The sequence below is a fragment of the Terrapene carolina genome, unplaced genomic scaffold (genome assembly GCF_002925995.2).
Source record: "Terrapene carolina triunguis isolate 2854851 unplaced genomic scaffold, T_m_triunguis-2.0 Scaffold96, whole genome shotgun sequence".
Taxonomy (NCBI): Eukaryota; Metazoa; Chordata; order Testudines; family Emydidae; genus Terrapene; species Terrapene triunguis.
The window spans coordinates 71,178,909-71,195,764 of record NW_020664447.1 but is presented as its reverse complement, the minus strand read 5'-3'; positions in this window follow the sequence as shown (position 1 = coordinate 71,195,764).

Genomic DNA, 16,856 nt, shown 5'->3' with positions numbered 1-16,856 from the left:
GCACTAGTGTCTCATCAAAATACTGCTAAGTGTCAAATTTATATAGGACTCAAGAAATTCTGAGATTAAAGAGAAAAGCAGATTAAAGTAGAAAAGAAAGGGCTGAATTATTAGTGTAACCTGTCCCCCGACACAAATAAAATAATTTCCAACTTCTGCATTTTTCGTCTACCACTATATAAAAGCAGCCAAACCTCAATTTCCTCAATGAGAGATGCCCATGTTTCCTTATGTTCCCCCAGTCCTATTCCCCTTCTCCCTGTCATTGTAAGAGAACAAAGAACTAAAATAAAATGCTCTAAGGCAACCAGAGAGTATGGTAATAAAGTTGCTGCCCACTTTTCAGGCAGATGATTAATTATGAAGTTATTCCCTCCATTTCTGTCAATCACTGAGACAATACTCAGAGCCAATGGAACAGTTAGTAAAACTCATGGATTTTTAAATCCTGAAGGGACCATTATGATAATCTAATCTGACCATCTGTACAACACAACCCACAGAATTTCACCCAGTAATTCCTGAATCTAGCCCAATACCTTGTGGCTGAACAAGGGAATATCTAAAAACATATCCAATATGGATTAAAAAACTAAAAATGGTGGAGCATTTACCACATCCCTTTGTAATCTGTTTCATTGGCTAATCACACACTTTAAAAAAAAAAAAAAGTCTTCTTTCCAGTTTGAATTTTGTGGAATGGAATTTCCAGCCACTTGTTGTGGATCTTGTTATGTCTTATTTGATCACTGAGGACTCTAATTCAGCAATTTTCCTCTCTATGCAGGTATCAATCACCTCTTAATCTTCTCTTAAACTAAAACAGATTGAGCTCCTTTAGTTTCTCATTGTAAAATGTGTTTTCCAGATCAGTCATTCTTGTGGGTCTTCCCTGAACCCTCTCCAGTTTTTCAACATCCTTTTTAAAGCATGGACACCAGAACGAGACACAGTATAACGGTAGTGGCCCCAGCAGTGTTGTGCACAGGGGTAATATCACAGAATCATAGAATATCAGGGTTGGAAGGGACCTCAGGAGGTCATCTAGTCCAACCCCCTGCTCAAAGCAGGACCAAGCCCCAGACAGATTTTTGCCCCAGATCCCTAAATGGCCCCCTCAAGGATTGAACTCACAACCCTGGGTTTAGCATCCTCAATATTCTACTGTTTATACAAGGATTAGAGTAGCATTTTTGTCACAGCATGCATTAGGAGCTCCTTTTCAGAGTCATTGCCTTTCAGGATACAGTGCTCCATACTGTAAGTATGGTCCTACATTCAAGATCAAAGGCACAGGTTGCCGCATGAGACATGTTGGATTATATCCTTTTGAGAGTCATGTCACTTCGGGGAGTTTAGAAGGTAACTCATGAGAGTCCTGTTTTCTTCCCAGTAACAGCCCATGTCTGGTTTTGGCTGATTATTTTTGTGCTTAATGGGCCACTTTTTTCTTGAAGCTTGTGGGAGGATTTATATCTAGAATAAAAAGATATTCAGAAATTCAATTACTTCCAGTCCTCTAGCCTGCAACAGTGGGAGGCCCCCTCAAGCAGATTTTCTTCATTAGGCACCAAGCTTTCATCACACTGGCAAGTGACATTTCATTGTGGCCTTTCAGAGGATACAATAGAAAGAATCTTTCCCCATCAGAGGGTATGAAGTGTTGTAATTGTGAAGATTCAGAGCAAAAGAAAAAAGGCTAATGTTGTGTACTAGCAGTTTGGAGGGCAAATCTTACTAATGAAACTAATGGCTGTTTCTATTCTTAACCAGACCCTACTTCTACAAGTGACTACTAATAGCCCTAATGCTGATATACAGCCAACCCTAATGCTGGTGCACAGCCAACTACATCGACTATGTCACCCATTCTCAATGCCTGCCCCTGAACATAGGAACAGTATGGGCTGTAGTCAAAGCATCATTGTATTCCAGTGATCTGTGGCCAGTGTAACAGCCTCCAGAGGATAGCTGGATTTCCAATAAGGCCCTGCTGCTTTGAATTATGACAAACGGCTCCAGCTGCCTGGGGACTGAGCAAACAGAAGTGATTTTTAAATCCATGTTTTCCTACTCCCCTCCTCAGCTATGCAGAGCTCTGATGATGAGGATCTGACTCAAAGAGAGAAGAGAAAACTCCAGCTGTGGGGAAAGACTCAATTCTTCCATAAAAACTGCACTACTTTCACCCACTAGAGGAAAACACAGAGTGTCTTGTGACTAAATTATTTGCAGCTGGAAGGAGACCAGAATTTAACGTGCAAATAGCAAGGGAAACCTAGTACTAGGGTTTACCTTGAACTGATGGCCTGGAAACTAGAAGACTGAATGTGGCCTAAGCACCCTCACAATTCTAGGCAGCTGAGGGTGGGCAGTGTGACCACTGGAGTAACTTGGACAGCCCTGGGTGACTTCTTAAACTATGGCAGTTCTACAGGAGGCAGCACTGCCTGGAATCCCTACAGATATGGGTCCCACCCCCACAGCATAGCTCACATTGAGTCACACCAGCTGAGAATCTGTCCACATGTGTAGGGTGACCAGATGTCCCGATTTGATAGGGACAGTCTTGATATTTGGGACTTTTTCTTATATAGGCACCTATTACCCCCCACCCTCTGTCCCGATTTTTCGCATTTGCTATCTAGTCAGCCTACACATGTGTGACAAGTAGATACTAATGCTAAGCCCAGATCGAGCATAGATAAGGCTTATCAAGCTTTCCAATTTCTATCTCACTGTACAGTAGCATAAGCACTGCAATAGCTTCCACAACTGCAATGGTCTTTGTTATGTGTCTGTACAGTGCCTGGCTCAATAGGACCCACCAGGTGCTACCATAATAATTGCATACATCATCATTCCAGTCACTGAAGTTGGAGAGGATGGTTTCAAATAACATCAGATGTCTGAAGATAAAGTGGGTTCTAGCACGCGAAAGCTTATGCCCAAATAAATTTGTTAGTCTCTAAGGTGCCACAAGGACTCCTCATTGTTGTTGTTTTTTTTCCCAGACACACTGTGTCTTGGGAACAATCCCAAAAAGCTCATATTTAATCTATGGCCCTGTATAAACAAGCACTGCAGCCAAACTTCCTCCACTTCAAAACTGGGAGTCACCATTTCCTCCCAGTTGAAGAAATCTCTCTTAATACTGTTTTTGTCAGGTACAAATCATTTACTAAGTCGAACACAACATTCTTTCCACTGACTTTGACTGAGTTAATCCAATACATTCTCTCAACCTTCAAAGAAGGATTTTCTTCTTAGGCAACTAAAAAGCCTGAGATTTTCCTATAGACAAACCTCTCCATACCATACCCTCACCTTCAGTTCCTCTTTCCCTTTGGGGGAACACTAACATGAAAAAAATATTTAAAACAAATAAGTCAGGAAAATAATCCACATTCTAATTTAAATGAACAATGAGGCAAGCAAATGGCTTTCTTTGGGAGTCTGCCAGGACAGGACTTACCTCAGTTCTGCTTCCGCTCAGTGACATGGAACTGCTATAAATCCTGAGATATGTAAGTCAGACCACAAAGGCTTGAGTTCAGACAGACAGGTATATTTTTATTTCTTACCCTACTGTTTGCTTTTTTAGTCCAGCTTCTAAATTGCAGCTTCCTTTCTAGCATCCCCCCAGCTTTCAGCCCCTAATGATTAAAGTGGCTCAGCTGCAAACACCTTAGGATTATTCCACACACCTAAATGCATCCTCTTTCACTAACCCCTACATCTCCTCATTTCTCAGCAGAATGGGCTTCTCTATTTCCCTTAAGTATAAATGATAGGGCCTGTTAGCCCAGATCCTCAAAGATATTTAGGTGCCTAACTTCCATTAAAAATCAATGGGAGTTAGGCACCTAAATGAGGATCTATGCTGCTGCCTCTTTTGGCCCAAGCAATTAGTCATTAATTCAGGGGCCTTGGAGGTTGCTTCTGTTAGAAGCAGAAAATGATTAAGCAAATCAGGGTATTTCTTTGCTGCAAACCTGTTTATTTACAAAACATGTACACAAAGTCCTGTTTACCTGAACAGAATAGGAATGAGCAAGAGGAGACAGTTTCCTTATACAAAATCCAAGGCTCCTTCTAGCTAGTTATTTACCTAAAAAAAGGGTTTCCCTCTTGGCTTCCTTCTAGGTCCACACAACAAGTGCTTCTCTGGCTTTCTGCCTACTTTCCGGCTGCTTTTGTAACTCCAAATAGGGAGATATCTCTTTAAGAGACCTGGGGGAGAGGGGGTTAGGAGTGAGTTGTGTCTGAGTCATTGTTGCTAGGCAGATTTAGTACTCCACATCCAGAAGCTTCTGGAGTTGGGTGTGGTAGTTTTGGGTCTGCCCCAGTAGGTACCCTGTTGCAGGGGTGTCAGACTCCATGAGGGCAAGCAATCAGGGCAGGACCTGGGGAGGGAGTGCCACGGTACCACCTCCACCCCCGACTCACCTCAGCAGGCCACCCAGCCCAATGGGGGTAGTGCAGCACACAACTGAAAACTATAGCCCAAAGGGAAGGGCTCACCTCAAAAAGTTTGAAAACTGCTCAGGGTGTAGGCAGGGGGTAGCTAGGAGCTGTGTGGAGGCAGGCGTGGGCTGTACACAGGCAGGAGGGTAGCTCAGGGTACAGGGAGAAGAGTACCTGGGGGTGGTGTTCTGGGAGGGTCCCCCCAGTCACTGCTCCCTGAGGGCTCTGCCTGCCCATGAGTTGGGTCCCCCTGCCCGAGTGGTTCTTACCAGCTGTACAAGCATTCAAGGAAGGCTAGGTGCAGGCTGAGAAGCAGCCACATCCCAGGCGCCAGCAGCAGATAGGGGAATACGATGACCCCGTGGTCCATGGAACCATCCAGAATAGCAGCTACCCTGTACTACTGAGCTGTGGCTGTCTTCCAGCCTCTGACCTGGCCAGGGGTGGGGCCTCAAGAGGGAGGGGGTAGAACTGCCACCAGAGCTGTTCTATTCTGGTTATGGTGCTGCAGTTTGGGACAACAATGCCCCCTGTGGCCTATCCCTCCCCCAAATCCACTAATGAGTAGGTTAGTGATATTATTAACCCTCCAACAGGAAGCATGGGCAATGTTAATTATAGAAAGAGGAAATTGGGAATGAAAATAATTTATTTTAATTGTACACTTTGAATATTTGATTTTTAGCCAAACCGTTCAGTTAAATTGTCTCAACTAGTATGATTCACCAACTTTTCTTTAAATGTAGTAATGGGGAAAGAGTCATTTATATTTTGCTATTCTTAGTTTTGCATTTTCTTGTAACTTTTTTTTTTTTTTAATTCTATATACTTAACTGAGTGGTTGGTTAATCAGTTAGCTGTCTGGCTAACAGTGATTTCAGTGGAGAAAGAGTAAGACTCTGCATGTATGCATTCCAACAAGCAAGTGGAGAGAAGATGTTGCTTTTGACTCAGCAGACTGTATAGATTTGGTGATCAGAGACTACTGAGACTCAGGTGAACTAAACCTAAGCTTTCAGGAACTCTGAGTTTCTTCTCACTGTGTTTCTGTAGAGACTGACCTGTTTAGACTTAATTTGTTTTCCTTATGTATAACTGAAGATAACGTATGTGGATTATAAAATAGCCATGTTATGTTGTAAACATTGTTAAATTAATTTCTTCTGTTCTTTTTGGGACTTGAATGTGGGGAAGTTGACCCTATGCAATCCTTGCTGAAAATCTTTAGAGACTGAATTCTGGGTCTTCAGCAGGTTTTCTATGGGAGTTGGGTTTTTTAAGCACTGGAGAAGGGCAATGAAGTGAACTTTAGCACACCCAAAGATTAAACTCTCTCTTGGCTTTCTGCTTTGACACACACAGCCATAGCCCCTGTTTCCAACCAGTTCTGAGGGAAATTCCTTTTATTCTCTCTGGCCTGGTCTACACTAACCCCCCCACTTCGGACTAAGGTACGCAAATTCAGCTACGTTATTAACGTAGCTGAATTCGAAGTACCTTAGTCCGAAGTTACCGCGGTCCAGACGCGGCAGGAAGGCTCCCCCGTCGATGCTGCGTACTCCGCTCGCCGAGCTGGAGTACCAGCGTCGACGGCGACACTTCCGGGATCGATCCGGGGCACTTCCGGGATCGATCTATCGCGTCTTAACCAGACGCGATAAATCGAACTCAGAAAACCAATTGCTTACATCCGGACCCAGATGTAAGTGAAGACGTACCCTTAGTTAGTCGTTGTTCAGGTCTTTCATGTGCCCAGTGCTTTGGGTGATAGCTTCTATTGTTTTAGCTATCTTACTCCATAAAAGAGCTTAATTGCTTCTTTTAGTTAAACAGAAGGAAGCTTTCCTCGTATGCCCATCAACTTCAATAAAGTCTGTAACTGCCCAGACATCCAAGACGTGCTTACTGGCAGCTACCAATACCCTTCAGCATAACAGGTTCAATGTGGCAACCCTTATTTGCAAAAGCATTCCAACTGGGTCACATTCTTTTTCTATATAGTCAATGGGAGTTGTGCAATTGACTTCAGTGAGAGTAGAGGAACAAGCTGATAGGCTTCAATGAGATTCATAATAATAATTTTTAGCTCTTAAATACAGCTTTTCATCTGTAGATATAAAAGCACTTTAAATATAAGAGCAAATACAATTATCATCATGGTACTGAAGAATAGAGAGGTAGAGGGTCAGATTTTTAAATATCTATAGGTGCCTAAAGATGCAGCTAGGTTCCTAGTGGAATTTTTCAAAAGCACCTAAATAGATTAGGCACCTGGAAGGTAGGCCTTGGTTTTAGTTGTAGAAATTTCATTGAAAGCATTTAAAATTCAAAATTCTAGCTGTCTTGACTGTACTTACATACAGGTCATGTGGTATGCTTCTGTGGTCTATTTGGATGAGCGTAACTTTTAGAATAAGGTTTCTGATGCAATACAAGCAATCACAAACTGGGAGTGTGCTTTTCGTGAATATTCTGTTTTAAATGGGCTACTTTTACGAACATTCCTGCCAGTGAACGTGCTTACTTGAATAGTCATGGAAGATTAACAAAATAAAAAAGGGGTATGAGCAGAATTTCAAAGAATTCATAAAAAAATGAGAATGACTATTCTTGGGGAATTTTTCTTAACTGAATTCACCCATTTCTAGTGTCAATTTGATTAACTAGATATAGAAAAACATTACCCCCCAATAACAGTTTTGTTATGTCAGGGAACTATACCTAATCACTGCAGGGGGAGTTTAAGTAAGCCTGCATTGGTCAAAATTTAAACCTCAATTCTATATCAATCACGGGTCCAATTGAACAAAGGTGACATATTCCATCCACCTTGGCCCCATATGAAGTTTCGGAGGCACCCGGGGGCCAGAGGAGAGATCCCTTTTCACATGTACAGAGTAGGACCATAGTAACCCTTGAAAACCTTGTTACGGGGGGAGGCAGGAAGATGCATGTCAGGAGCAGAGATGACTCTGCCATGCATACTGCTATGGTGATTCTGAGTTGCTCTGGACTGTAGAGAAGCACATAGGCAGCCCAGAAGAGTATGCTCTAATTTAGAGCATCCCAGAACTTCTCATTTGTGCTGTGGGCTGTTTTGGCACCTGGTGCAGCCAAGAATCCGTAGGCACAAAGGTGCCTTAAAGCCTCCTACCTTCTGGAGGCACAGGACAGTCTCAGATCAGTACTTTTTTCTTCTGGGACTAGTTACTCTCAACACTCCTTAAAAGAACTAAGCAGAACCACAGGGCATTAGAGAAGACCCCCCGAGGATTCAAACACCAAGTCAGGACAGAGACAGAGCTTTCTGGTTCTCTCATTCTGTCAAACTCAAAACAATCCTTTTGGAGCCTGAAATAGCCGTGCAGTGCTCGAGAGTTTGTTAGGTCTCTACTGAGATTACGACTCATCACTTATTTTATTATTCCTAATTTAAAAAAAAAGACAAATCTCAATATATATGAGCTCTATTAAAGAGAGAGAGGCGAATAAAGGAGGGAAAGTGTATATTTGTACCTTAAATAATATTTATATATTAGCATTTCTCTCTCCTCTCTCCTTCATATGTCCTTTATCTCCTTATACCTCATTCCTGCAAACATTTACACAGGTGAGTAATTTAGTGCAGGTGAATAATCCCTTTGAATTCAACAGTACTACGCAGGTAGGTAAAATTAAATGCGTTAAGTGTTTGCAGGATTGGGGCCTTAGATTGTAAACTCTTCAGGGCAAGGACTAGGAGTACTTGTGGCACTTTAGAGACTAATACATTTATTTGGGCATAAGCTTTCGTGGGCTAAAACCCACTTCATCGGATGCATGCAGTGGAAAATACAGTAGGAAGACATATATACACAGAGAACATGAAAAAATGGGTGTTGCCATGCCATCCGATGAAGTGGGTTTTAGCCCACGAAAGCTTATGCCAAATAAATTTGTTTGTCTCTAAGGTGCCACAAGTACTCCTGTTCTTTTTGCTGATACAGACTAACACGGCTACCACTCTGAAACTTGTCACCATGGCAAGGACTGTGTGTTTGTAGGATACATCATACAATGGGACCCTGATCTTGGGGGGGTGGGGTGATGGAGGGTCTCTGGGTGCTACTGTAACATCAATAATAAATACCAAAAAGGTATTTTAACATCTCCAGAAAAGACTTTTTGTATGAAAACAAAATTCCAATATTAAACACAAAATAATAAAATGAAATAAAGCACCAAAAGAGGGACTTCAGTTGTGACTTTAGCTACATCATTTAGTCTTTGTGCCTTGGTTTGCTCACCTCTTAAGTGATATTTCCCTAGCCCACAGGGAGGTTGTGTGGCTATGACCTTTACTGACTGAAGCATGTTGAGCTCCTGAGTGGAGATGCTAGAAGGGCCAAAGTGTGATTGTGTTGCTCACAGTTCTTGCCTTACTGCCTAGGGGCATTACCCAGAAGGACTAGAATCATAGAATATCAGGATTGGAAGGGACCTCAGGAGGTCATCTAGTCCAACCCCCTGCTCAAAGCAGGACCAATTCCCAACTAAATCATCCCAGCCCAGGCTTTGTCAAGCCTGACCTTAAAAACCTCTAAGAAAGGAGATTCCACCACCGCCCTAGGTAACCCATTCCAGTGCTTCACCACCCTCCTAGTGAGATGAGGCTTCACCAATGTCGAATAGAGGAGAATGATCACGTCCCTCGATCTGCTGGCAATGCCCCTACTTATACAGCCCAAAATGCCGTTAGCCTTCTTGGCAACAAGGGCACACTGTTGACTCATATCCAGCTTCTCGTCCACTGTAACCCCTAGGTCCTTTTCTGCAGAACTGCTGCCTAGCCATTCGGTCCCTAGTCTGTAACAGTGAATGGGATTCTTCCGTCCTAAGTGCAAGACTCTGCACTTGTCCTTGTTGGACCTCATCAGGTTTCTTTTGGCCCAATCCTCTAATTTGTCTAGGTCCCTCTGTATCCTATTCCTACCCTCCAGCGTATCTACCACTCTTCCCACTTTAGTGTCATCTGCAAACTTGCTGAGAGTGCAGTCCACACCATCCTCCAGATCATTAATGAAGATATTGAACAAAACCGGCCCCAGCACCAACCCTTGGGGCACTCCGCTTGATACCGGCTGCCAACTAGACATGGAGCCATTGATCACTACGCGTTGAGCCCGACGATCTAGCCAGCTTTCTATCCACCTTATAGTCCATTCATCCAGCCCATACTTCTTTAACTTGCCGGCAAGAATACTGTGGGAGACTGTATCAAAAGCTTTGCTAAAGTCAAGGAATAACACATCCACTGCTTTCCCCTCATCCACAGACCCAGTTATCTCTGTGGTGCAGGAAGTGGTGCAGGCACAAGACTTGGAATTGGAAGATATGGCTTCTGTTTCCAGCTCTGCCACTGACTGGCTGGAAGACTCTGGGCAATTCAGTAAAGATCTCAGAGGGATGTCAATGGGAGTCTTTTTACTGAAGTTGATGGGCATTGGACACTATTAAGGGCCCAAAAGCCCTTCCACTGGTTAGGAAAGATAGAAAATGTGGCAAAAGACCACCTTGGCTTAACCACGAGATCTTGCATGATCTAAAAAATAAAAAGGAGTCATATAAAAAATGGAAACTAGGACAGATTACAAAGGATGAATATAGGCAAACAACACAGGAATGCAGGGGCAAGATTAGAAAGGCAAAGGCACAAAATGAGCTCAAACTAGCTACGGGAATAAAGGGAAACAAGAAGACTTTTTATCAATACATTAGAAGCAAGAGGAAGACAAAAGACAGGGTAGGCCCACTGCTTAGTGAAGAGGGAGAAATAGTAACAGGAAACTTGGAAATGGCAGAGATGCTTAATGATTTCTTTGTTTCGGTCTTCACCGAGAAGTCTGAAGGAATGCCTAACATAGTGAATGCTAATGGGAAGGGGGTAGGTTTAGCAGATAAAATAAAAAAAGAACAAGTTAAAAATCACTTAGAAAAGTTAGATGCCTGCAAGTCACCAGGGCCTGATGAAATGCATCCTAGAATACTCAAGGAGCTAATAGAGGAGGTATCTGAGCCTCTAGCTATTATCTTTGGAAAATCATGGGAGACGGGAGAGATTCCAGAAGACTGGAAAAGGGCAAATATAGTGCCCATCTATAAAAAGGGAAATAAAAACAACCCAGGAAACTACAGACCAGTTAGTTTAACTTCTGTGCCAGGGAAGATAATGGAGCAAGTAATTAAGGAAATCATCTGCAAACACTTGGAAGGTGGTAAGGTGATAGGGAACAGCCAGCATGGATTTGTAAAGAACAAATCATGTCAAACCAATCTGATAGCTTTCTTTGATAGGATAACCAGTCTTGTGGATAAGGGAGAAGCTGTGGATGTGGTATACCTAGACTTTAGTAAGGCATTTGATACGGTCTCGCATGATATTCTTATCGATAAACTAGGCAAATACAATTTAGATGGAGCTACTATAAGGTGGGTGCATAACTGGCTGGATAACCATACTCAGAGAGTTGTTATTAATGGTTCCCAATCCTGCTGGAAAGGCATAACGAGTGGGGTTCCGCAGGGGTCTGTTTTGGGACCGGCTCTGTTCAATATCTTCATTAACGACTTAGATGTTGGCATAGAAAGTATGCTTATTAAGTTTGCAGATGATACCAAACTGGGAGGGATTGCAACTGCTTTGGAGGACAGGGTCATAATTCAAAATGATCTGGACAAATTGGAGAAATGGTCTGAGTTAAACAGGATGAAGTTTAACAAAGACAAATGCAAAGTGCTCCACTTAGGAAGAAAAAATCAGTATCACACATACAGAATGGGAAGAGACTGTCTAGGAAGGAGTACGGCAGAAAGGGATCTAGGGGTTATAGTGGACCACAAGCTAAATATGAGTCAACAGTGTGATGCTGTTGCAAAAAAAGCAAACATGATTCTGGGATGTATTAACAGGTGTGTTGTGAGCAAGACACGAGAAGTCATTCTTCCGCTCTACTCTGCTCTGGTTAGGCCTCAGCTGGAGTACTGTGTCCAGTTCTGGGCACCGCATTTCAAGAAAGATGTGGAGAAATTGGAAAGGGTCCAGAGAAGAGCAACAAGAATGATTAAAGGTCTAGAGAACATGACCTATGAAAGAAGGCTGAAAGAATTGGGTTTGTTTAGTTTGGAAAAGAGAAGACTGAGAGAGGACATGATAGCAGTTTTCAGGTATCTAAAAGGGTGTCATAAGGAGGAGGGAGAAAACTTGTTCACCTTAGCCTCTAAGGATAGAACAAGAAGCAATGGGCTTAAACTGCAGCAAGGGAGGTCTAGGTTGGACATTAGGAAAAAGTTCCTAACTATCAGGGTGGTTAAACACTGGAATAAATTGCCTAGGGAGGTTGTGGAATCTCCATCTCTGGAGATATTTAAGAGTAGGTTAGATAAATGTCTATCAGGGATGGTCTAGACAGTATTTGGTCCTGCCATGCGGGCAGGGGACTGGACTCGATGACCTCTCGAGGTCCCTTCCAGTCCTAGAATCTATGAATCAGACCCTAACTCACTGTGCCTCAGTTTCCCCATACATAAAATGGGCCTAAACATCAAGAAAGATGTTGATGAATTAGAGAAGGTTCAGGAAAGAGTGATGAGAATGATTAAAGAATTAGAAAACATGGCTTATACTGTTAAACTAAAGAGATTTAGCTCTGAATCTAACAAAGAGAAGGTTAAGGGGTAACTTGATTACAGTCTATAAGTATCTATATGGGGAACAAATATTTAATAATGGGCTCTTCAGTCTAGCAGAGAGAGGTATAACATGATCCAATGCCTGGATGTTGAAGCGGTATAGTAGTTAGCACAAAAGAGTGGGAGTCAGGGTTCCTGGATTTTCTTCTCAGCCCTGCCATTCATTGTGTGATGTGACTTTGGGCAAGTCACTTAAGCTACCTGTGATTTAGTTTCCTCACTGGTAGAATAATCCTTACCTACCTCACTCATTTGCTCTGTGCCCTTGGATAAATCATTTAATCCCGCTGTACTTCAGCTCTCCCTGGAAAATAGTTATAATACTACTTATCTATCTCACAAGGGTGTTTTGAATACTATTTTATTAATGCTTGCAAAGATCCTCAGATAGAAGATGTTGTAGAAGGGCAAATTATTGGTAATATTACCACTATTCAAATCAGACCTTGACCCCAACATGTGGCTTGAAGATGATGATTTAGTACAGGGGACTCCTTTACGTGCTCTTTTTTGAATTTTTGTAACAACTTATATTTACAATATGTGTTGCCTTTCACCCAAAGAATCTCAATGTATTTTACTGACTTAAGCTGATGTGCAGTACCATGTCACTACATGTTGGGATCACCATCCTCCACTGACATGCATGACTGTGGTGAAATGTTTGGCAGCTTTTTATCAGTGAGCAGCACATTACAGAGCAGTTTAGGACAGGAAATGAAGAATGCTATAGCCAACTGACACTTCAGGTGGAATTTTCATAGGCAGAGAGTAATCACATTGGACTTTGATCAGCACACTGAGGATAATACCTCATCTCTCCTCTTGCAAAAACTGTTATGCGATATTTAATGTCCACAAATGGTCATTGTGAGGACCTCAGCTGCGTGTCTCATCAGCTGTAACTCTTTACCACTGCCCCAGTATTCCCTTTACCCCCTGGATATTTCATGTTCTTCCTAAAATCTTCTGTCAGATCCTTGCTCAGCTAAGGCCCATCCCTGAAAGGTGCTGAGCACTCTGGCCTCCATCCAGCAAAGCACATACTCAGCTTTGAGCAAGTGAGTAATCCCATTGATTCAATTCAAAGTAAAGGGACTATTATTACATTCTTTCAGTTGACATCAGGACTACTTATACGGTACTTAAAGTCAAGCATGTGCTTAAATGCTTTGCTGGATTGGGGCAGAGTGCTCAGCATCTGGCAGGACTGGGTGGGCCCTTGTTCATCTTCTTTGTTGTACACTGCTCCTCTGCTGCTCACAGTCCCTGAGAAGTTGTTCTGTTTACTTTTTGATTCTGCCTCTTGATTCCATGCTTCTTCTAGTACTGTCAATGCAAGATTTCCTGTGTCTCTTCATAATCCAAGGTTTATCTTGGCCAAAGTCATGTCACCTTGAGAATAAAGTCCAGATGGTACATCCTAATGTTGCAGGATCTTGCTATGTTTGGAAATCCTAGTTTGTTATTGTGGCACTTCTAATATATTAGAAAGGGCCACAATAATATATATATACACACACACATATATACACACACATGCCAACCATAAAACCTAATAATTGGGTAGGTCTTTCTCAACATATTTCTTTCTACTTGTCAGCTAGAAAGGACAAAAAATATGGCAGGTTTTTTATTTGACTCATAATAGGCTTTGAGTGGCTTGTTATGTAAATTAGATTGTGTTAAGCTCAGCTTTAAAGTAAAGAAAACTAAATGACTATTTAAAAGAGAAAGGTAATTTAAATGCTTGTGTAAAATTCCATTCACTGAATGAAACAAAGATCAATCTAGCATAGAGGGTATATTATTCGGACAGTGGGGGACAGAAAGAGTGAAATATTAAAAGCCCTTTCTTATTTTTTTTGTAAAATGCAAAACTTTGGGTATAACAGAAAAAAGCTTCCTTTTAAAAAAAAAATCCTCAGATCACCCACTCTCCAGCCATAATCAATTATGCTAACAGCTTTGGAATTGCCTCGGAGTCTGTCATATGGCTGTGTTACTAATAGATTGTTGATACTGCCTTGTTCTGCAAATCCTTTATGAGCCCTCTACACAAGCCATCCCAGTGGACGTAGGTGTTGGACAGCATTGCAAAGCTGCACACAGTATTATCTACATCCCCCTGGCACACAGGTCTCTCTGTTTCATTACATTGTTTCTTTTTCTCTATCTAATCTGCCATCTGGGAGCTGCCTACACTAGTTTTTTTGGAGAGGTTCCCAAAAGTTTCCAAACATTGCTACCATATGTTTGGTTCCAGTAGTGGTAGCTACAGGGGGAGCTCTAGTACAGACAAGGCTCTGGCAGTTGACACTATTTTAAACACCAGAGGTGAAAGCCTAGCCTCATTCAAGTCAATGGAAAACTACCATTGACTTCAATGCGGCCATAATTTCACTCCAGGTTGTTTAGACCTGATCAGAACAAGTGTATGTGATGCGGTACTTAAAATCATGAACAGGTAACAGCAACAGTAGGAAACTTGAGGTCAAAAATACTATTTAGACAAGGCCCTTGTCTCATACTCTTGCAGCCCAGGTATGGATTCTGGAATTCACAAGTCCAGATCCAATCCTGTAAAATAAATCACTGTGTGGCACTGAGCAAGTCACCTAACCTCCATGTCACTGAAGTTTCCCTTCTGCAGAATGGGAATACTAATATTTGGGTGCACTGGGGGTGCTGTGAGAGGTAAGATGTTATGGGCTCATTAATTATTATTATGTGCTTCCTTGAGTCAATCCTTTAATTAATAGCATGTTATCTAGTTTCAAGTGGTGTTGTAGGCACAGAAATGAGAAACCTCTGGATTTCAGTATGTGCAGACAGCAGATGTGCACAGAGCTACTATCTGAATAGAATGCAGGGAACACAGCAAATTGCATTGTTATCCTCAGCAAGTTGGATTTTCATTTTACCAGTTAATGAGAAATCATGCTGTAAAGCTAGATTTCAGACACCAGAGGCTTTCAGATCCATTTCCTTTTTGACTCATGTTGCCAGTAACGTCTGAGTGTTTGATACTGTATGTGATATAATGACCATGAACCCAGGATAAAAGCTCAAAAAGGAGCCGCAGCTCATAGGAAACTTGGAGCACCTTTATGAGTCCTATCTTAGTTTTCATATTTTTGTATTGAATGATCAAAAATGTTAAGTGCAAAAATGTAAAGATATAAAACATATGCAAGGATTTGCTCCTCAGCTTGCACCTTTGCTAACATGCCATGTACAGAATCTCTGGACTATAAGAGCCCAGTGAAGTTGAGGCTTAGTGGGCTTTGGCTTATGCCCTACGTGAGGTATTTTACACCTTTAATAAAAGCCATGTAAATTAAAATCAGAAAATATGCATGGTCCTATCAGATTAAAATCTGTGGCTTTTTCAGAGACAAAGTCTCAATCATAATATAATGGAAGTGCTGAATTCCAGTCATCTTCCTTCGTTTGCTTTTTGCTCCTCATTGAGTATTTCATCTGGCATAAAATATATGAAGTCAAATGCTGTCAGTTACATACTACTGCAAATTCTTAGTAGCTTCATTGAAGTCATTTAAAATATATAAAGCCTGGGGCCTGATTTTTCCTCTCACTTATACCAATGTAATTGAACTGCTGTTAGGGTAATGCCTCCTGATTTGCAACAGTGTAAGAGAGTAGAATTTGGCTTAGTACTGTACATAAACATGGGCCCTTGATTATCAAGAGTAACTCCATTTTATTCATTTGGAGTACACTAGTATAAGTGACAGCAGAATCAGGACCCCTACACTTTATCATTGTCACACGACAAAAGAGGACTATTAATTATATGTACATAATGTATTATTAATATATTAGAACATGAATATATTAAGAATATATTAAGCAGGAATGCAAATTTAATATTGTAATATGCTAAAGCGAGAAACTGCTAATGAAATATAACAACACAATATTATTACAAATAATCCAGCTCCTGGAAAATGATAGAGAGATTCCTTTCCTTTTTTGAAGCTTAAAGCTCTAACTATTACAACCCTCTGCCAGAAGCACTAATAAACTGAGTGAATATCCAGAAGTAGGTCATCTTTGTTAATATCTAAGAATACTGTGTTTCTGTGGTTACTTTAGATCTCCCACCCTCTCTCTCTCTCTCTCTAACAGAGGCACAGCCTGATTCTGACATCACACTGCTTTTACACCAGTTTAATTCCATTGACCTCAAAAAAGTTACTCCTGATTTACAGTGATGTAACTGTATATGATCATATGATCAGAATATGGCCCATACCATACTGTACATCCGTGGCTGGAATTAAACCTTGTGTTGCCCACACAAACATAGAAGTGAACTCCAGGGTATCAGAACGCTTGTTATGTTATGCCTTATTCATCAAACTCTCAGTCCCCTGCCATGCTGTATTAGCACCTCCTCTCAGTGACTGACAGGAGACGCTTCCAGTGCTGCCACTGAAACACAGCAAGGGTCCAGCAGGAGCCTATGTGCTGTGTTTGATGTACATGCAGGGAAAGAAAAGGCAGTGTGATGGTATGGTAACCCCCTCCTGCCCCCAGGCCACCACTGCAAGAGAATTTGATAAATTAGGGGCTTGACTTCAGTGTCTCTTCACCCCTGCTGCCCTATATACAACCAAACATGCTGTTTCTGCCTG